Source organism: Protopterus annectens, chromosome 9.part0 (genome assembly GCF_019279795.1).
Source record: "Protopterus annectens isolate FY-2018-M chromosome 9.part0, PAN1.0, whole genome shotgun sequence".
NCBI lineage: Eukaryota > Metazoa > Chordata > Ceratodontiformes > Protopteridae > Protopterus > Protopterus annectens.
Genome location: NC_056743.1, coordinates 74,809,665 through 74,831,875, shown reverse-complemented (window position 1 = coordinate 74,831,875; position 22,211 = coordinate 74,809,665). Strand labels below are relative to the sequence as shown.

The following is a 22,211-nucleotide window of genomic DNA, read 5'->3' as shown; positions in this document are numbered from 1 at the left end:
CCAGGCATCCTTCCACACCATTGAGACTTGGCTTAGTGATAAACTAATATTTAATCCAAAGAAAACCAAGCTCCTACTCTTCCTCCCCAAAAACCTCACCATACTCAAAAGTAAATTTACCATTTTATCTAGCAACACCATCATCTCAGCTGAACCTAGTACTAAATTGCTATGTGCCACAATTGATGATCAGCTTAAGTTTGATCTACATATTACTAACTCTATTAAAAAAAACTCATCAGAAACTTGGACACCTTTTCCACAACAAGAAATACTTAACCAACATTGCCCGAAAAACTCTCGCTCATGCTTTACTACTTCCAACACTCCTATACAGCTGTCACATATTCACAAACCTAAACTACACTCATTTCCAAACTTGAAACTACCTACAACAAGGCTGCCAGATTTGCAGCAAGCCAAACCTACAAGTCACACCACTGCTTAGCACTCCAGCAACTAGACTGGCTAGAATTCCCTCATCTGCTCCAACTATATCAACTACAAATCATTTACTCCATCCTCTATCTACCCTCCTTCTGCCCCAGCTTCTCCTCCATCATAATTAAATATTCCACTGCTAGGACTCTACACAGCTCAGATCAAGAATTATTACACATCTACAAACTGAAAACCAAAATAGGATGTCTTCTCTATAAGCCAGCTACATCCTGGAACCAACTCCCTTTGGAAATAAAGTCCCTTCACCATAGCAAAAGTTTCAAATTAGCCATAAGAAAATACCTAAAAAAATGGTCTTGCCACTGTAGCCATCCACCCTAAAACCACTATCCTTCCACCAATTTCACCACCTCACCCTAAATGTATCTCTAACCTTGTACTCCTACCTCTTCCACCACCTCTCTAACCAAACTTGATTCATTCAGCTCCAAAATAACCTACTTTATCTAGTCTGTCTAAAAGTCACCTCTACTCTATTTCCCTTATATCTTCAAATAGCTATTTGAATATTCCTTTTTTTTCTAAACGCCAAAACAACTAGGTACTGCTCATTTTAAGGGAGATGTAACTGGTTTCAAAATCTTTTCCTATTAATTTATTTTGCACAAAGCAGTTACAATTAAATTGTAACGCATCTCATATTCTTCTGCTGATTAATAGTTTGTTTTTAAAATTGTATTCCCCGAGGAGCTTTTTTCCTTAGGTCTCGGCTGAAAAGAGCCTAAAGCTGATTGTTAATACTTTGTTTCTAAAATTTAAAATTGTTTTCCCTGAGAAGCTTTTCTGCCTGGGTCTCTGCTGAAAATGAGCCAAAAGCTCAGACAGACTAACCCGGTTAACAAATGTAAAATAAATAAATAAATTGTCAATTAAAAAAAAGAGCATCAGTTGAACCAACTAATGTAAATAAACTAGTCTGCTTAACAATAGGCTGAAAAAATAAAGTGACAACATCAATGTCTTTTTTTTTTGCCTTGTCTTTCATTCACTCTCTGTTTTTATCAAAGTGTAGACTAATATGCTTGAAGGAAAAAATGTTGATTAATATGCAGTTTATTTTGATTAAAAATTTTCATAGAGCAATTAATTATGATTATATTTTTTATTTGAGAAGCAGCTCATGTGTATGTGTGTGTGTACATATATACACACAAACACATACATAGGGGGACTTATTCCTATAAAGGATGTGTCCAGTCTTCCTCCCACTTACTCTCAAGCTTCACTTCTGTGTGTTGCTTATGTACCCCATGTCCTAATTTTCTAAACTCATCTTTCCTCCCCCTTTTGTTGGGAAAGAACGTTCAAGCTGATTGGATATCACTTCTCAAGTGCTAACAGTGTGCTATAACTAATCACTATGTGGCACTTCCCACAATCTGCTACACTGCACTTCAGCTTAGGCTAACTGCTGCAGCTATGCTATGGCAGAGGCTCTCGAGGTTCAATCCCCACAGTTACTCAGCATGATACCTAATGTATCTTCATTTGGTTATTCATATATACTTTAAACTACTACAGTGTATGACCAATACTCTGTGCAGCCCTTGGTTCAGCAAGCACCACATAATTATGAATACTGACTTCAGTTTTCAAAACACATTTTTTTCCTGTGGGAAGCAAACCTATAATATCCTTGCATGGGGTTTTGCTTCTTTTACCCCAAGATTTAGTAAAATCAAGCTCAGCAATCACTGGGTCTCAGGGAGACAGCAAACCCCATCATCATTTTTTATATCATAGATTCATAGGTTTGTACTAGGCCAACAGCCCTGGAGCCTATATAAGCCTAGCCCAAGAAGATTCCCTGGCATCATGCCGCCCAAAGTTAGTTCCCAGTGCCCCTGTCAAGCAAGGCCACTGAAGTGATCCCCGGGGTAAACTTCCTTTTGCCCATCCACTCATCAAGATTTCTCTTAGAGAGGGCCAGTGAAGTGCTCTGCTTGAGGTGAATGGGAAGTTTGTTCCAGCGTATGGGAAGTCTCTGGGTTAAGCAACCTGTCCCTCCAGCATGTTCTGTTTATTGTGCTGTTTTGGACCATTTCTAGCTCTTTTGTAGTTCCCTGTTTACAATCCGCCTCTGGGCGTTTATTTCTGGCTATACTGCTCAGACAAGCTCCTCGTGGTCCTGCAGAGTGGTCCTAGCTACAGAGACTTCAGAAAAGCGACTACTTTCTGGATTTAAGTATATTTGCTTTTTTTCACTTAGAATAGCTTCTGTAGCTTACCCTGATCAAGCTTAAACTGTTTTTTAGCTGTTTGCTGCATTATTTTAAAATCTGCACTTAAAGTTACTTTTTAGTCGAATTTGATCGAAAGTTTGTTTAATTTAACTGTTGAGGCTGCCCACTAAAGTGTGCTAGCCTGTGTAACTGATTTATCACTGTTTCTGCATTTTCTGTGCGTTTCTATCAAAAAAACAAAAAAAATAATCCTTGTTTTCCTGCCTCTCCTCGACTAGTTTAGACCAGTTTACAGGCATTGCTGTATTCTGGGCTGTGGTGTAGTTCCTGTGTTGTCCATTACCTTACTTGGATAGAAGGAAGTTTCTTTGCTCACCAGTGGGAGTGGGGAGCCTTGAGCAGCCTACCTGTCCCTGTAGGAAGTGACCTCAGCACAAGAGCTGTAGTAATTGGTTGTTTTGGACCTTTTCTAGCTCTTTTGTAGTTCCCCGTTTAAAATCCGCCTCTGGGTGTTTTTGCGCGGTTGTGAGCATAGCCCAGCACCGGTTAAACTTCTTCTGGCTCTGCCAAGTCTGCTCTTCAAATTTTTCCTTAAGGAAGCTCTACTCTTAGTATAATCAGACTACTCACTATATTATAAGCCTAGCACTTGTTCTCAAAACTTCTCTACTAAGTAAGCACTCTCGTACTGAGTAAAGCACTACATCTACCTACCACCCCTGTGAATATCCACTTCACTTAAAGGCACAGCACTCCCTTATACTGTTCTAGCATGTTGAGTGGTAGATTATTGGCGTCCTCTCCAGTTCAGCTAGTTAATCTGGGTATCTTGAGACAATGCTACAATTGTCTCATGTACACAGACAACCCTCTCCTCCTCCCAACAAATACATGTGAGAGATGCAACTATATAGCCAAACTGGAGGCTGAACTCTCTCAACTCAAGGCTGGCATGACCAGACAGGAGGAGATGGTGACCACACACACAACAATCCCAGTCCCACATAGACCTACCACAACTGCAAACCAAATACATAAAAACACAAAGACATACTCAGAGGCTCTAATAAAAAACTTACCAAAACAACAGAGGCTCCCAAAGCAGACATCCAAAAATCCACCACCTCAAAACAAAACACATGCAACACATACTTCAATAAATTGGTGTGTCAACCAATCACAGCCCTTAACGCCAAACACCATGCCTGATACACTAGTAATAGGTGACTCTATAGTCAGACACACTGATGTCCCGCTGACCAGGCTGAACAAAGAAAGGCTGACTGTGAGCTGCCTATCGGGAGCTAGGATCCACCACATAACACACGCACTCAAGTCACTCCAAAACAAGTACAAATATGACTCCGTCATTGTCCATGCTGGCGTGAATGACCTGAGATGCACCTCCCTGGACTACATGAAAAGAGACATAGAGGAGCGCTCTGATTATGTAGCCCAGGCTGGTATGACCCTGACCCTGAGCAGCATCTTGCCCTCACCAAGAATGATGCCACAATACAAAGACAAGATGATCAGCTTTAATAATTGGCTCAAGTACTGGTGTCATTCTAAGGGGATCCAATGTCTGTCTGCCTGGGATGACATGTTGGACAAGCCACGCTGCTTCACAAGGGATGGCTTACACCTGTCACCACTGGGCTTCCGGATATTGGCTAAGGCTCTTGCCACCCCCATAGTGCCTTTTTTAGGCAAGGCTCAAAAGACAAACCCACCTCCTTAGATAACAAAAATGGAAAAAAAATAAGGGTAATGCTGCTCAACGCCAGAAGTCTAAATCTCAAGATGCAAGCACTCGATGCACTCCTCAGCATGGAGAACATCGACATCTGTGCAGTAACTGAAACCTGGTTCAAGGCTCCTGAGAGCAACCCAGCGCTACCAGGCTATACCTCGTATCATGCTTTTCGGCCCCAAAACCCGGGCCGAACCACAAAGGGAGGGGGAGTGTCCATATTCATCAAGGACACCCACACCTCCAGGTTAGTAGCAACACATGAAGCATCAGAGACCATACAGGTGCAACTAACCATAGGCAAAACTGCTATACAACTGGTAGCATGTTACAGACCACCCTCCCAATCTCAGGAACCCCACTCAGCCTTCCTGAAGACATTGGAGGATATGAATGTATCACAAAATACCATCATACTGGGAGACTTCAACTACCCAAACATAGATTGGGTACATTATTCTAGCCCTAATACCATAGCCCAAAGGTTCCTGGAATTCATAAATTCAAATGCACTGGAACAACTAGTCACCTCTCCCACTAGGGGAGATAATATACTAGACCTGATCATTACAAACATGGGGACAAAATGCTCCACACCGGAGGTATACCCCTCACTAGTGAGATCTGACCACAAACTAATCACCCTGGATATACATATCCCACCTCCACCCCCAGCACAAAAGACCACAGTGAAAAACTTCTCAAAAGCAGACTTCACTCTTCTTAAGACTGAGATGGTATCCTTTAAGCCCACTGAGGCAGTGGATACCACATCCCACAATGCCGAATCCTTCACAAATGCTTTCTATGGACATCTCCAAGAATGCATGGCTCATGCAATCCCAAATAAATCCAAGTCCCTCTCCACCAAAGGCAAGCGTCCTGTCTGGTGGACCTCAGCCATTAACAAATTGTACAACAAAAAAAGGAAGCTACTGCACGTCAGAGCAAAATCCCATAAAGGGAAGACATCTCTGATCAACATTAGCAGAAAACTACGTTCTCTCATAAAAACATCCAAGGCCAACTTTGAGAGAAAAATCTCTAAGGACACTAAAGATAACCACAAAGCCTTCTTCAGCTATGTTAGAAACCTGGGCAGAAACCCTCAGATATGCTCAGAGTTAGTTCACAACAACAAAAAATACACTGAACCCACAGATATTGCCAACATTCTGGCTGACAGAGGTTCAGTGCAAATTTCTCCCCTCCCCCACCCCCAAAAGAAGAAATACTTATCCCATCTGAATGTAATCTCCCTGTCATCTCAGATGTCCAAGTGAGAACCGCCCTCAACAAAGCTAAAAACACAGCATCAATGGGACCTGACGGTATCCCGGGTTGCGTGCTACGTGAACTCCAAGAGGAGCTAAACCCGCACATAAAAATGCTATTTAATATTAGCCTTACTACAGGATATGTATCTGAACACTGGCGTACAGCAACAGTGGTCCCACTCCACAAAGGGGGTACCTCTACAGACCCTGGGAACTACCGCCCCATAAGCTTAACCAGCCTGGTCTGCAAAGCTATGGAAAGAATCATTATGGAACTCATAAACAGAGACATAGGGGACCTACAGACACTTGACCCCACCCAGTTCGGCTTTGTAAAGGTCAGATCCTGCCTTTTGAACCTGGTTGACTTTTTCGAAACAGTCACTAGAGCCATTGATGAGGGCAAAGCAGTCTATACAGCCTACCTGGACATGGCTAAGGCCTTCGACACAATACCCCACTCAGGCATCATAGATAAAGCTCAACAGCTTAAACGTAAACCCTTATGTCACTAGATGGGTTGCAAACTGACTAAAGGACAGAACCCATAAAGTTAAAATCGCTGGAGCAATGTCAGACTCAAAGCCAGTCACAAGTGGTGTCCCACAGGGATCTGTCCTGGGACCCCTCTTGTTCGGCATTTATTTCTCAGATGTTAAAGCAAACATGGGAGGGTTGTGGCTGACAAAGTTCGCAGATGACTGCAAACTAGGCGCCATAGTCGATACACCAGGGGACACATACATCCTACAAAAAGGCCACACAGAAACGGACAACTGGTGCCGGAGTCACGGCCTTAAACTAAATGCCAAAAAATGTATAGTCATCCCCTTTGGAAAAAACAAAGTACCCACAAATTATCACATAGACAGCAACCCACTGAGTACGGAAAAAGTAATCCGAGACCTAGGGACTCAAGTCGACAGCGACCTCTCATTTGACACCCACGTTGCCAAAGTGGTTAGAAAAACATTCTACCTTGCACACCTCATCATGAAGGGATTCACATCCAGATCCAAGGATGTCATTGTACCCCTATACTCCTCCCTCATCAGACCCATGATTGAGTACAATGCCCCATTTGGTATGTACCTCACCCGGCATTTGCAACAGCTGGAGAGACCACAAAAGTACCTCACCAAGGGGATCAAGGGTCTCCAACATATGTCTTATTCTGCCAGACTAAAGAAACTTCAACTCTATTCAGTAGCATACCGCCTGCTCAGAGGTGATCTCTGCCTGACGTACAAGGCCATGTCCAATCAGGATCTGATGGATCCACCTCAAAAAATCCAAATCCATCGGGACCACGAGAGCTAAAGACTTAAACCTCGGCACAAGTATGAATAGGACATGCTGGAGGGATAGATTCATAACCCAGAGGCTTCCCATGCTTTGGAACAAGATCCCAGTTCGTATTAGGCAGAGCCCCTCACTGACTCTCTTCAAGAGAAATCTTGATGAGTGGATGGGAGATCGTAAGTTTACCCCAGGGGTCACATCTGTGTCACTGCTAGACAGGGGCATAGTAAACTAATTCTATTATATAAGGGGACCTTCATTGTGTCACTACTAGACAGAGGCACAGTATTCTAAATTTATTCTGTACATTTTTGTACCATTTCATGGGGTGGCAAAAGCCACATCACTATGGCTAGGCTTACAAATGCCCCAGGGCAGATAGCCTAGTACTACACTATGAAACTATGAGCTTTAGGTCAGTGTATTTGTTCCTTTTATATTATTGCCTATGTAAACTGTACTTCTGGAACTTTTCTCCCCAGGCCTCTGCTAAAAATGGGCTTATAACCCAGATAGACTATCCCACTTATCAAATGTAAAATGAATAAAACAAAATACATCAGTAACCTCATTTCACAAAGTGGGTTTTGGCCAAGAGCAGTATTTTATGCACCTGGTCTTCAAAAATGGTTCATATATCAGATATCCTTAGTGTTTCTGGTATTACCTTCACTTATACTGGGGACATCCAGGCCTGTGCACTGCTATTACATCAAGAACTAAACAATATTTCAGGAACTCTTGCAATGTGTTAATCTATCCTTTATTGAAAGAAAAAAATGTTGAGAAGGGCAAATGGAAGTGTTCTGTTAAGCTAATCAAATGAAAATACTGTGTAGATGAACCTCACTGGATCCATGATAATCAGTCATTGTTTACTTTTGAGATATAATGTAAGGTTGGGGTTCAGGGAGAAGGGCCAGAAGCCAAAAGAAAAGTAAAAACAGCAAGAAATAGTTTGTTGTAGCACAAAGCTGCATGCCTTTCTTCATGTGAACAGAAATTGAGAGTTTTTTTTTTCCCCAGCTTTAAGCAAAAATGTCTGGGCTTCATCAGCACAGAGATACTAAGGTGGTCCACAACAACACTAAAAGTAACCTAAAATGTAGACTTCTTCCAGTCAAACATATTGATACAGGGTGAAATCTGAAAAAGTCATTATTTCATTGTATTAGTTATGAATGAATTACTGTTTATCTTTCAAACATACAATAAAACAGTCTGAGGACAAGTATTCCTATAGACGTGCGAGACCATTAGCGTGAGCCCAGCAAATCCCCCTAAAAAATAAACTGCAACTATGAAATAAAAATTTAGCAAATCTTGTAATGTCACTAATGCATTCCCCTCCCTCCCACATCTAATGACATGAGGTTCCACACCAATCCCCCCAATGCATCCAGTGACATGACTTTCCACACCCATCACCTGACTGCATCCAATGACATGCTGTTCCACACGCTTCCCCCACTATATCCAATGACATAAGGTTCCATAGTCATCACCCTCCTACAGCATCCAATGACATGAGGCTCCGCAGCCATCACCCTTCCACTATATGCAACAACGTGAAGTTCCACACTCATTTTCCCTCCCATTTCATCCAATGACATATGGTTCCATACCCATGCTCCTCACCACGTCCAATAACAAAGTTACACACTCATTCCCATCCTGCATCCAATGACGTGAGATCCCACCCATGTTATGATTATATACATATATATACATATACATGTATATAGCTATACACACGCAGATATATATATATATATATATATATATATATATATATATATCTATATATATATATATATCTATATATATATATATATATATATATATATACACAGATATAGATATATATGTATATATGGATTCCATACATTTGGTCGAATTACACTTACTCGAAAATGATACCAGGCACTGCAGTTCACTGAAAGCTCCCTTGATCGAAGTAGTTCATTTGGTTGAAAATAAAATATAGCCCCTGCCCCACTGCAGTGCAACCCTGGAATGAGAATATTAAATAAGGTCGGTTGGGGGGGGGGCACAGCCCCCCACAATGGGGGATGTGGGGGACGTAGCCCCCCCACATAATTTTAATGTATTCACTATTATAAGAAGGTATATCCATTAGAAATGCATTAATATATATATATATCTTTAGTAGAAACTATTAGAATAATGTGGGGGGCTATGCTCCCCACACCCCCCTTATTTAATATTCTCACTCCAGGGTTGCACTGCAGTGGGGCAGGGGTTATATTCCATTTTCGACCAAATGTATGGAATCCATTTATATATATATATATATATATATATATATATATATATATATATATATATATATGTGCACATACTAATTCCAGAAATACTGTACCTCAGGATCAGCTTTATGATTCTCAGAAATTCAACATCAACTAGACATTTTCAGAATCATCATCTTGAGAAAATTTTATGTGAAATGTTACTACTGACAGTATATCATATTTGAAAAAAATGGAGATAACTGAGAACTGGAAGTTACGTCTTACATGCAAGCAATTAAAATGCAGCTATCCAAAAACATTTCACCAAACATGGTCTAAGACTAGTACAACTATAGTCTAATGAGCCTAATTGTTGCCCCAGATGAACTCTCTATGCCTACTGGACCAAGCACATGTAACCTATATGACTTTCTAGGCAAGGAAAATTATAGCTAAATTTAGTTTCAGCAGTCAAAATGAGGACGTTTTGTATTGTTTATGCACTGCAGACATCCATCTCCCTTCTCCAGGATATCATGCATCTACAATGAAAATATTTCACATTTTGTTCTTAGATAGACTTTTGTTACTGGAAAATGATCACTTCATACTTGTCAATGCAATGCCATGAAATAAAAGTGAAATCCTTTTGTGTCAATATATGTGCTTGTGGTTTCACCCTCTGCAGCCAGACAGTGTCTGTGAGCTAAAGCAGAACATCTCTTCTTTCCTGCTAGCTTAGACTAACCTCTCTAACAGCATGCATGCAGTTAGTGTGGATTTTATACATGTATGCATACACAGGCAGATATGTACCTACACTGTTAAATAACTTGTGCAGAATAAACAGACTTTTGTACATCAATTTCTAAAATTAAGACAAATGGAAAAGGAAAGTAAGCAATCTACTGCTACAATCAATAAACTGAAAAAAAATTCCAAATCCCCAGCAATAACATTAGTCATTCATTTCTCTGAATAGGTAACATGTAGGGCTGGGGTTAGGGACACGAGTTAATACAGGCAGGGGAGTTTCATTCCCCTAGTACCATCTTATTCATGATTGCTAACCTTAAACATAACCCTGCCCCAAATCTCAGCCCTATAACATTACCTAATGAGAAACTCTTTTCCAACAGTACCACTGCAAAAGACTATTCAAGTACCACACCCCACAAACACACGCGCACACACACGCACTCCAAACTATTCCCTTGCCTATCTTAATCTAACCCAAAACACTTGCATTCATGTCCATGCACGCACAACTAAATCGATTTCCTTAACTAATCTAACCCTAAACTGTAAACACACACACACACTATTATTCACCAATTTGCATGTTTCAATACAAAATATGCAGAAATGTAAATGTTAAGCGAAACAAATGTTCAATAAAAAAACAAAACACAATTCACCTAGTTGAGCAAGTGAACATTTGGTCAAGTGAACTGATAATGTGTATGTACATGTATATGTATATATATATATATATATATATATATATGTATATATATATATATATATATATATATATATATATATATATATATATATATATACACACACACACACACATACACACACTTTTCTCAGCTTAGTAGTAAACAGAACTCAAGGGCAAGGACACATTTTCAGTTGTCACCATATCACAAAAAACAGTAATAAGTTATGTACAAGTGATGTAACAGTGTAATCACAATGGAATACAAATTCAAAACAAAACTAGTCATAGGTGGAGTTCACTCAAAAGTGGAAGCCATAAAGATTTATTTATCCTGACAGTCGCATATGAAGGATTTACAAAGGTGATTGTTAAAAGAAGACTCCAGATGATGGAAGTGGGTAGGAGACTTGATATTCAGTGCAAATGCAATCTACAGTTTAATTCCTCAGCACAGTGCTTTTAAAAGGGCTCTGAATGGGTATCTTGGAGTGAGAACTGTGAATCTACTGAAATCTGGTGATCAAAGGTCAGAAGTTAGTTTTATTTTTAATGACGATACTAGTGGGGGAGAGTGGTTACGGTTAAGGGCTTTGTGGATCGGTAAGGAAGAAGTTACGATTGTGATTGATTGTTACTGATGAAAGTTTTTGCCCTGCACAGGGATGGGCATCGGTGCTAAAACCAGGGTAAGATATTCATAAATCTGGATTGTGTTCATCAGAATTTTGAGTCTGTTGCAGTTGATGAAGGATGTCATGATTATCATGGATAGGAAGCTGTATTCCATTCAAGATGCAAAACTTAGTCATTATAATAACAGTCTTAATTGGGCCAAACCTCACAAAAACCACAAACATATTCATGCACATACATAAACGTACAAGCATGCATGCACACTTTCTCATAGTCGAACACATACACACGGAGACATTATAAATGTATAAACATACACACACAGACATGCACAAAGAACAGTTAAGCACACATTCAGGCATACACAAACACACACAGCAAGATGATAAAGGGATAGTCAAACAGACTGACTTTTTTCTGATAGCGCTATTTAGACTAGGAAGTTGTGTTTTATTTTTAAAAATATGCATTAGAATCAATTTACAAAGTGTATAGCAAATGGTGCCAATGTAATATTTTTCTTGATGGGTATGCTTGGAGACCTGAATAGGCTAAAAGTGTCCCTTTAAAACATTTTTTTTTACTGCAGCTCTCCAGAAATAACATTCCATGATACATTTAGATCAGCGGATTAAACATTATGTGATGTGACAGATCCAATTTGAAAACTGAAGGGTTTCAATACAAGGAAAGAATGGGGGGGGGGGTAGAGTGGAAAGGAGACAGGGAGAGAAACAGCCATCTGCATATACACAGAGATTGAGACAGGTCAGAGTAATGAGGCAGAAGGACCATCAATTTAGACCCGATGGGATGACACTAGCATATGTTTACCATTTTCTGTGGCAAAAATCTGATCTGAAAGTTATAATCCTTGCATCAATCAGGTGCTGTATCATGATGAAAACAAGCGGTTAGGAGATTAAATCCCAATCAGAAAAGCATTCTGCATTCTACATCTACGTTTCCGTAATTTATATCACAGATGTGGCATGCAACAATTCAGAGATGTGCTAGCAAGTACAGAATGAGAATGATACTTGAATGGTTCTTAGTAAAATACCTAAAAAGGAAATGCAGCTGCACTCGGAGTGAATAATCTGGGGAGAAGGGCACGCAGGGCATCAGCCTCTGTTAACCTTCAGAAATGCTTAGGTGACTATTACTTTGCACTCTAGTCTGATAAACCTTTTTAATCTGGCAGGTAGGATCCTTTCTATATAGACATGGTACTTTTGTAAAATGTGTAATAAAGTTTTACATTCACAACAGTGATGTTTTAAACATAACAGTGTTATACCTGACAGAAAAAAGTGCCATTTTGGAGAACGGGATGCTGTTTATTCGCCAAGAATAAGGCTGCTTCTGTGTTTAACTACACAATTATTGTCACTATTCCTTACAGAACTCCTGAACCTCAAACGATTTCTCATATTCAACTGACAGCCTTGACCAAATACATTTAGGGGGTGGGGTCTTACAGTGCACAGTAAGATTCATTATTAGGAGGTCTACATTAAATGAGGCATCTCTCTTTTTAAGCAGCACCCCTCCTTATGTTAAAGTGGTACAGTAACACAACGTTTGTATACATCTAAAATAGGAAACATGGTTATGGGGGATCCCTACTGAAATGTCGGCACTCAAAATGACGTGCTAACATGCAGGAAAAAAAGAAACTTCAGAAGCCTGAATCCTGGGCATCACACTCTTCTCCTTTAAACTTCATTTTGGAAGGGGGTACAAGCTATGCGCACCCTCAGAACTTATATATACTAACGCCAAGATTGCCATACCTTGCAGAAAGGGGAATATTCTGACAACTAGCAATCTGACACTTAGAATATGCAAGTCTGTTTTTTCGGCCATTCTGTCTGTTTTAGGACTCATTCTAGTGGGCCCAGCCAGTTCTAATGGTTACTGGTTATGGTATTATTCTATCCTGCATTTGTACTAGAATGTGTACCACAGTAAATGGATTTGTCAGCAGCCTCCAAAAAGAGGGAATGTGAAGCACATTTGGCTAAATTCAGGAATAAAATGGCAAGTCACCATATACTATTCATACTCTCTTCCACAACTACATGGAACAGAGTTTAACTTTGCTCTGCACTTCTGCCTTGAAACACTGGAACATTAATGCTTACGACACAAATGCACAGCTGCTTAACCTTGAAACCTGCTGTTAACACTCAACCAAATGAGACATCTCAAAACTAGTTTTTGTTTTGCAGGAAAATAAACCTCATGCACCGTATATGTGGTCAAGCTTTCTCATGTCCTCAGACTTGTATATACAAACTCCACAGTCACACAACACTGAGGAAATGAGAACGTTCTCAAAACAGTGATCAGACATCTCACATAATCCCCCTTTGTTCTTTTATAAACAAGCAGGCAATTTTAGTGATTTAGAACAATAAGCACATATGAGGAAGCCTTGCCCACCATACACTGTACCCTCTAGGTTATATATATTAATACTGAATATACTAATATTGAATATTCACTATGAACACACAAGTGCAAGTTGTCGAAAAGTGGGTTCAAAAATTGTCCTTATAAAAATCCAAAATTGACAGTTGGATATTTTCAAATACTTCATGACAAAAAAAGGATAAGTCAATAAACAATGCACACCAGGAAAAACATCTTGCTACTAACCACTACCTAAATCATCCTTTGTTTTAAAACGCTTCATTATCCAAACAGACTTCTTCTAATTACATTTGACCCTACAAACCACTGTCTAAATCATCCTTTGTTTTAAAATGCTTCATTATCCTAAAAGACTTGTTCTAATTATGTTTGATCCCACTGCCTTTTGAGCAGCAACCCTCTCCTGGCCAGGTGATCCATTCATTCCCCATTACTGAAGCAAGGGTTATCAAGGATGGGCCATAATTTAGATAGCCATTGGGGTACAATGTCAGTGTTTTCTGCCTAGCCCAATGTTTCTTCCATGAACTCCCAGCTTGCAGAGATCGACTTTCTTGTGTGTTCCCCAAGTGCTTACTGATGCCCCTTCACTCCATTCCCTCTTGGCCTGACTCCTCCAATGTCAGGGCCATTAATTTAATTATGGTTCTGTTTGCTACAGTAACAGATTCATCTCAATGTGTCACAGAGCCACACTGATTTGTACTGACTTTTCCTACGCCATGTACAACACAGATAAAATCATGCATCGAATACCACAAGCTCTGTATTTCTCTGTTTCACAGAATTTTTTAGCATCTCAGGTTGCAAAATTATAGTTTCACCCACACGTAGAAATATAATAGTAGCCTAGGGTAGTGTGTTATAGGAGAGAGAGACCTAGCACTGAAACATGCAGACAGAATATCTATAACTATGGACAAATAATTTAACTTCCACTTTTTCCCCAGAGCTGGAGGTACCTTTGAACTATGCCATTCTTATGCAAACAATTTCCATTTTTTTTTGTCTGCCATTTGTAAATACTGCTTGGTCACTTATGAAGCACCAGTGTCTTGACTGTCTGGTCATTAGGCCAAAAGTTAATATGTAACAACCTGCATGTACAGCTTCCATGTAATAACAGCATATCCTGAGGTGAAACGTAACTGTGATATTAATAAGTATACGAGCATGCAGTGCTAGGGATGATAGCATGTGCTACTCACTAATGAAAACATATTCTGCCTCAGTGTGGTGATTAAAAGTGATACCAACAGATTAGGAGCCCAGCTCATACTGCTGTCACACCACTGAAATAATGCCTGCTGTTGCCACATAATTAAGCAATTTGTACAGCTGCTGCTGCTATACCATTACACCAGTATGTGTTTCTGCACAAATGCTGAGTCAGCCCATACTGCTACCACATTACTGAGTCAGCACATCTGTCATCAGTGATGCCGCTGTCACATTACTCAGTCACTACATATAACATCAGTGATGCTGCTGCAACATTACTAAGTCACTAAATCTGTCATCAGTGATTCCATTGTCCCACTACCGAGTTAGTACATCTGTTATCAGTGATGCCGCTGTCACACTACCGAGTCAGTACATCTGTCATCAGTGATGCTGCTGTCACATTACTGAGTCAGTACATCTGTCATCAGTGATGCTGCTGTCACATTACTGAGTCAGTACATCTGTCATTAGTGATGCTGGTGTCATATTACTGAGTCAGTACATCTGTCAGTGATGCTGCTGTCACATTACTGAGTCAGTACATCTGTCAGTGATGCTGCTGTCACATTACTGAGTCAGTACATCTGTCAGTGATGCTGCTGTCACATTACTGAGTCAGTACATCTGTCATTAGTGATGCTGGTGCCACATTACTGAGTCAGTACATCTGTCATCAATGATGCTGCTGTCACATTACTGAGTCACATCTGACATCAGTGATTCCCACTGTCACATTACTCACTCACTACATCTAACATCAGTGATGCTACTGCCACATTACTAAGTCAGTACATCTGACATCAGTGATACCAGTCACACCCTACTGAGTCAGTATATCTGTCATCAGCGATGCCGCTGTCACATTACTGAGTCAGTACATCTGACATCAGTGATGCTGCGTTCACATTACTAAGTCATTTCTCCTGACATCAGTGATGCATGCTGAGACACTACGGAGTCATTACATCTGACATCAGTGATGCCAGTGTTACACTACCAAGTCAGTATTTATGTCATCAGTGATGCCGGTGTCACACTGCCAAGTCAGTGCATCTGACATCAGTAACGCTGCTGTCACATTACTAAGTCAGTACATCTGTCATCAGAGGCACTGCATAATAATCCAGCTCCATTACTTAGCCAGCATATGTGACATCAGTAAGGCACTGCATAACACTGCTATGTCACATTAAGCCAGCACATCTGGCATCACTGAAGCACTGCATATGCTGCTACATCACAATAAGCTAGCACATGTGGCATCACTGAGGCACTGAATAATGCAGGTACACCACACTCACCCAACAATTGTAGTTGCCACTTCAGAGAAAAAAAAACAGCTGTGCCTGGTAAACTAGTCAAACCAAACATGGTGCATGTCACAGAAAACACATCTTGACAAGTATGTTATACAATTAATACAACTGTCACATGACTGAGTACATGCAGCAGCAATTCCACTTGTTTAGTAGTGCGATTGTGGAGATAACACAATCTATTATTGCTCTAAAGAGTCACCACAAGCTACTACACTAAGTTTGAGCTACAAAAATGTTACTAGTCTTTCAATAAGAATCCACGTGTTGCTATACTTCTAAACCTTTAACTTTATGGCTAATGTGAGCACCCATGTCACCACCAAGCTTCTTATGCCCTTTTTGTGCATCTGAATGCTTCCCCTCCTGCACTAATGATGGCTACAATTACCAGCCTAAATGTCCCAAGCCCATGTCCCCAGTCCTGATCCAGTGCCATTCAGGCCTTTAACTACCTCTGTAGTAGAGATTGATTACAGCCCTCTCTCCAACCACAGGAACAGCAAATCAGTGTTGGCTGCATGCTCCCATCCTCTGCACCCTGGCTCTTCTGACATCCGAGCCTCTATTCAAACTCAGATTACCATGGTCATAATCAGTGTATTATCCCCCTCAGTACCACAAATACAGGCTTAATACGTTACTTTAATCAGTCTCTGATTAGTGGAACTGGTTTATGGCACAAGTTTGACTTTTGTTTTACAGACCTCAGTTCACTTGAGCAAAATTGCCAAATGGCATTTTGCTGAATGTGATCACCACCAAAGGAATAATTCTCAACAGCATTTGTGTATGGGTAATCAGGCCCACAACACCACCACCCCAAACTAAAATACCCCCAATCTCAGCCTCTATATTTCAGCTCTTCCTGAAGGTAATTTGCCCTTGGAGTAGAGATTTTTAGTGAGGGGCAGGGGGGTACACACTCCACATGAAGGGTGGAGGGACATTTTCAAAAGTAATATATGTCAACATCAGTGGCGAAAAAGGGAGTGCACACTCCATTGGTGCAGAAGGATGTAATTTCTATTCCTACACTAGGTAGACTGCTGACATTGCAGTGCAACATAAGGGAGGTGCTGCACATGTGTGCATTACCCTTTGGATGAGACATTAAATCCAGGTCCCATTTGCTTGGGTTGGTGGTATCTCATGTGAATCTAAAAGATCCCGTGGCAACTACTGAAAAGAGTAAGGAAGCTTCCCTGATGCCCTGGCCAAATTTCTACTACTAGTACGTTTAGTAAATTTATTAAAATGTCCTTTCAACATTTTTGGTAAACTGAGATCTGCCACACTGAAAATCAGCCTCAGCAGTACTATAACAGCATCTGTTAACTGCTAGAGCTGCAGGACAGTATGCTTGCTTGAAGTACCCTGGCATATAATTTGAACAGGTCAATATCACGTTGTCAGACTTTTAAAAGTTCGAACGTCATATGGTCGACACCATATGATCGAACTTTAAAAAGTTCAAACATTTCAATGGAGATCTCTGTACAGTGCGGAATGGTAAGATTTTCCTTTTCTGCACTGTAGTGCGATCTTGGAGTTGGTATATTTAAGGAGCAGGGGGTGTGGGGGGGTACAGTGGGGCTTGCCCCCCTGCTTAAACTGTTCAGGTAGGTTTTTTCTTTTGTTTTTTTTTTTATTACATTTTCGAACTTTTAAAAGTTCAATCATATGTTGTCGACCATATGACGTTCGAACTATTAAAGAGTTTGATTATGTAATATAGACACAATATGAACAATCACTTTACTTCAATAGGTATGCATATCATCTGCAGACCAATATAAAGGACAACCTGGTGTCCATAGAACAAGGCCACTATCACTGTAAGTAAGAACTTCTACAGCTCATGATGTACTTTGTCCCCAACTTGAATATAGTCTCCTCATGCTGTTTTCTTCTCATTCAGAACCAAATCGAATATGTTGCAGGTACTGCAAACCAAACAGTCCAGACAATGTTAATTGGTCACTGAAACCTGAGTGCTGGGGTTCAAACCACCACCAATAAAACTGATTGCCCATTACAAGAGTATGATTATTCATTAATACACTTATAATGATGCTATTACTGTCCACTGCTGGATTGTAAACTAAAGTGAGATCCAATGGCTGTTCAGTACTCTCAGTAATCACAGGCCCACTTCCCACCCAATACAGGTTCATAGGTTTGTACTAGGCTAATGGCCCTGCACCCATTACAAGCCTAGCCCATAGAATTATCCTGGCATTTTGCCACCCGACCTTAGTTCCCAGTGCCTCTGTCAAGCAGAGCCACTGGAGTGATCCCCAGGGTGAATTTACTATTTCCCATCCACTCATCAAGATTTCTCTTGAAGAGGGCCAGGGAGGTGCTCTGTTTGCCATCCACGGGAAGTCTATTTCATACCATGGGCAGTCTTTGGGTTATGAACCTGCCCCTCCAGCTTTTTCTGTTGATTGTGGTAATGAGGCTGAGGTCTCTGGAGTGTGTGGTGCAGAGGGATTGGGATTTCTTTAGATGTAGCATATCTAACAGAGCTGGGTCAGACATGGCTTTGTATGTCAAGCAGAGATCACCTCTAAGTAGGCAATATGAGACAGAGAATAGTTGGAGTTTTTTGAGTTTGTCCATATTAAACAAGTGTTTACGGCCTAGGATCCTCTTTGTGAGGTACTTTTCTGGCCTCTCCAGTTGTTGCAGATGTCTAGTGAGGTACATGCCAAATGGGGCATTGTAATCAATGATTTGCCTAATGAAGGGAGAGAAGAGGGAGACAGTGACCTCTTTCTTCCAAGATGCAAAACCCTTAGTAATGAGATATGCCACATAGAAGGACTTTCTGACCACAGTGGCAATGTGGTGATCAAAAGACAGGTTGCTGTCAACCTATATTCTCAGATCTCTTATAACACCTTCTGTGCTCAGTGGACTACCATCGATGTGGTTATTCATGGGAACTGGGTTTTTCCCAAAAGGGGATGACAACACATTTTTTGGCATTGAGCTTAAGGCCATGGTTCCAACACCAGTTGTTGGTCTCAGTGAGGCCTTTCTGTATGTACTTTCATGAAGGGAAACCACTTCTTTATCATTTAAGAAGAAATTTGGAAGTCTAAATCTTCAAAACTCCATCTTCTTGCTGGCAACAAAATGTCAATTTGTAAATAACATATCTACTTTAGACCCCCATATACCTTGACTAGTGGGGTATGCCTGCTGTATGTTCTAGACCTTATAGTGCAAGTTACAAACCAGTGAAAAAATAAGTGTTGACTAGGGACAATGTATATCAAGTCCGAAATTGCTGCTTCTTGAAGAATTCCTCCTTCGCTGAAATATAATGATTTCACTGTTACAAAACATAGTTAGCAGAGGTATGAGGGTACAGTCCCCCACATATGGGGTAGCGATCATCTCCTACATAAAATGCCTTTAATGTTTGACAGCTTCACACTTTGGTATAAGAGTTGCAGAATGCCGCTTAACTTCGCAGAGTTTCAGGGCTGACAGGAGAAACACACTAGTTTTCTTCAACCAGAAAACCCAGTCTTATATCAGTTGTAAATAATACTGGTATTGTGGACAAAGTAACAGTATGGAAGCACATGAATAAAAGATGGTGGAGAGTAGAACAGCATGACCAAATTGACTAATTCATGAACTAGTCCTGTTTATATGCAGCTTCAAGGACACATACAGGTCATTTGAATTTCTCATGCCTTCTTAGATTTTATTATTACTGTGAACATGATCATGGGTGAAACTTTTAAGAACTTGATATATTTTTAATAAACAGAACTGACCTTACAAGTCTTTGGGCATTATGCAAACTAAATGATATTAGACTGCAAACTACAGCATTTGAAAACAAGGAATGGGAAAACGAACTACTTTAACGAGAAGCTGCGTCTGTGAGAATTTCTCAGTTTCATTCCGATGAATGTGTCAGTTTGTGAAAAAATGGAACGAATTATGAAATAAAATATATTTGAGAAAAGCAGGCCATCCCTTGCTCAAGCAGAAAAATGGACTTACTGCATTTCCTTCCTGTTTTACATCATCCACATTCACTTCCAAGTTCCTGTAAAGTGCAGAAATATTTTTGCTGCTCCTTTACGGATGGCTTCCGTTCCACACTTGGGGAAATTGAGTAATTTTTTTTTTTTTTGGGGTGGGTAGATTTACTCTGTTCTTGTAATCTCCTTCATGTTCTGAGCAAATAGAGCAGTTGACGATTCATATTTCTTTCACCTGGCCCAAATGACTTCAGATTTTTGTCTTGTTTTTAAATTCGACTGATCGTTTTCATCTCTCTCTCCCTTTTCTGCTTATGTCATCTATTGCCATTCTCCTCGTTTGACTTTATATTCTGAAGTTTTGGCATCAAAACATTATCCCATGTTACAATTTATTGAGAAACTGTTTGAGAAATCTCCTCACCAGGCATGTTAGTACAACGCCATGCCTTTACGACCCAGTAACTGTTACCAACACCTTTGAAGGCAGTGTGCATTTTAGTTTAAGTAGTCAGCACGGTTTTGAACTCTGGCATAATTTGTATTCAAAAACAAGCATGTTGATTGGACATCGCAACCAAGGTGCACATTGCAAATAGAGCATATACCAACAGAATAAAGTCTGTATACTGAGGAACCTCTAAGCGGACAGACTTTCTACTGGAATATATTGAGGGACAGTGAAAAAAAAGAAAAGTCAGGTATATTCTTGAAAATAAATAGAAACGCATCTGATTTTCCTTCTGTTTCTGCACTGCCCCTCATAAAAATCTCAACAGAAAGAAAAAAATGCAGCTTCTCTTTTCTACATTGCTTCTCCTGCACTGTACTGTTGTACTGGGCAAGCAAGGGGATGTTAAGTCCCATAAGCATGTACATCAGTAAACAAAGAAGGTGATGGAAGAACACTATAGCGGTGTTATATGGACATTATTTAAGGAAAGCAAGCAAAATCTTTCTTAAATAATGTCATTGTATGACAGCAATAATTCACTGGTGGGTGTGAGTGTATCAGGATTTGCCCACAGTTGGCTTTGCTTAATCACTCAGGTTTTACCATCATGGGTAAATCCTGATATACCCTCACCCACTCATTGGCTACTGCTTAAAGAAATCAGTACTGCAAAAGAATTAGTACTACTCAGTGGGACTGTTCTCTTGTGCCTTTATATAATATATTGTAGTTGGTCTAAGCCATGTTATCAGCCATAGTGCATGGCTAGCTTCCATAAAATTAACTCATTCACTTATTTTATTTATTTTTTAAGGCAAAATGTTGTATTGTTGGTTTTGTTTGTATTTAAGTTGATATCTATTGCAGAAGGAATCGTGGAAAATGTCAGAGCTGTTTCAGTTTTTAGTAGGATCTCTGCTGACATTAACACATTATGAAATACATGAGTATTCAGTGCATGCAATGCAAATGTGTTCTTCAAGAGCAGATATGAATCTTTCCCTATGTGATAGTTTATACCTACCATTCCTTACTAGTAAGCACATTAACCTATCAACAATATATATATATATATATATATATATATATATATATATATATATATATTTATTTATTTATTTATTTATTTTACAATCTACACATTTAATTTGGATTCCAGAATGTGACAATTGCAGGGGATTTCATTATTTCATATCAGAAAAAAATGAACAAGCAGAGGAAGCTGTCTAGTTCAAACCTCACCACCATAAGTGTTAAGGAAAAAATAAAACGCAGAGAAACTAGTAGTCTTAAAACTTCACTGGTGAGCTCGGTCAGAATAATTTCCAAAAATCATTAAACCCAAGATAGTGTTCCAAATCAACAAGCCTTTGTGTGTCACAGACAAGCTATCCTCAGTAACAAAAAAATCTGAAATATTTTAACAATGTTAAACATAGCAGCTTAAAAGTAGGTGTGG

At 39.9% G+C, this 22,211-nt stretch overlaps 1 protein-coding gene across 2 annotated transcripts in view; it reads right to left on the bottom strand.

Annotated features, from left to right (window-relative positions):
• The window catches only part of LOC122811042 (F-box/WD repeat-containing protein 7-like), a 1,408,110-nt gene that overhangs the window by 500,163 nt on the left and 885,736 nt on the right, over window positions 1-22,211 (bottom strand). The gene's annotated exons all lie outside the window — the stretch shown is intronic.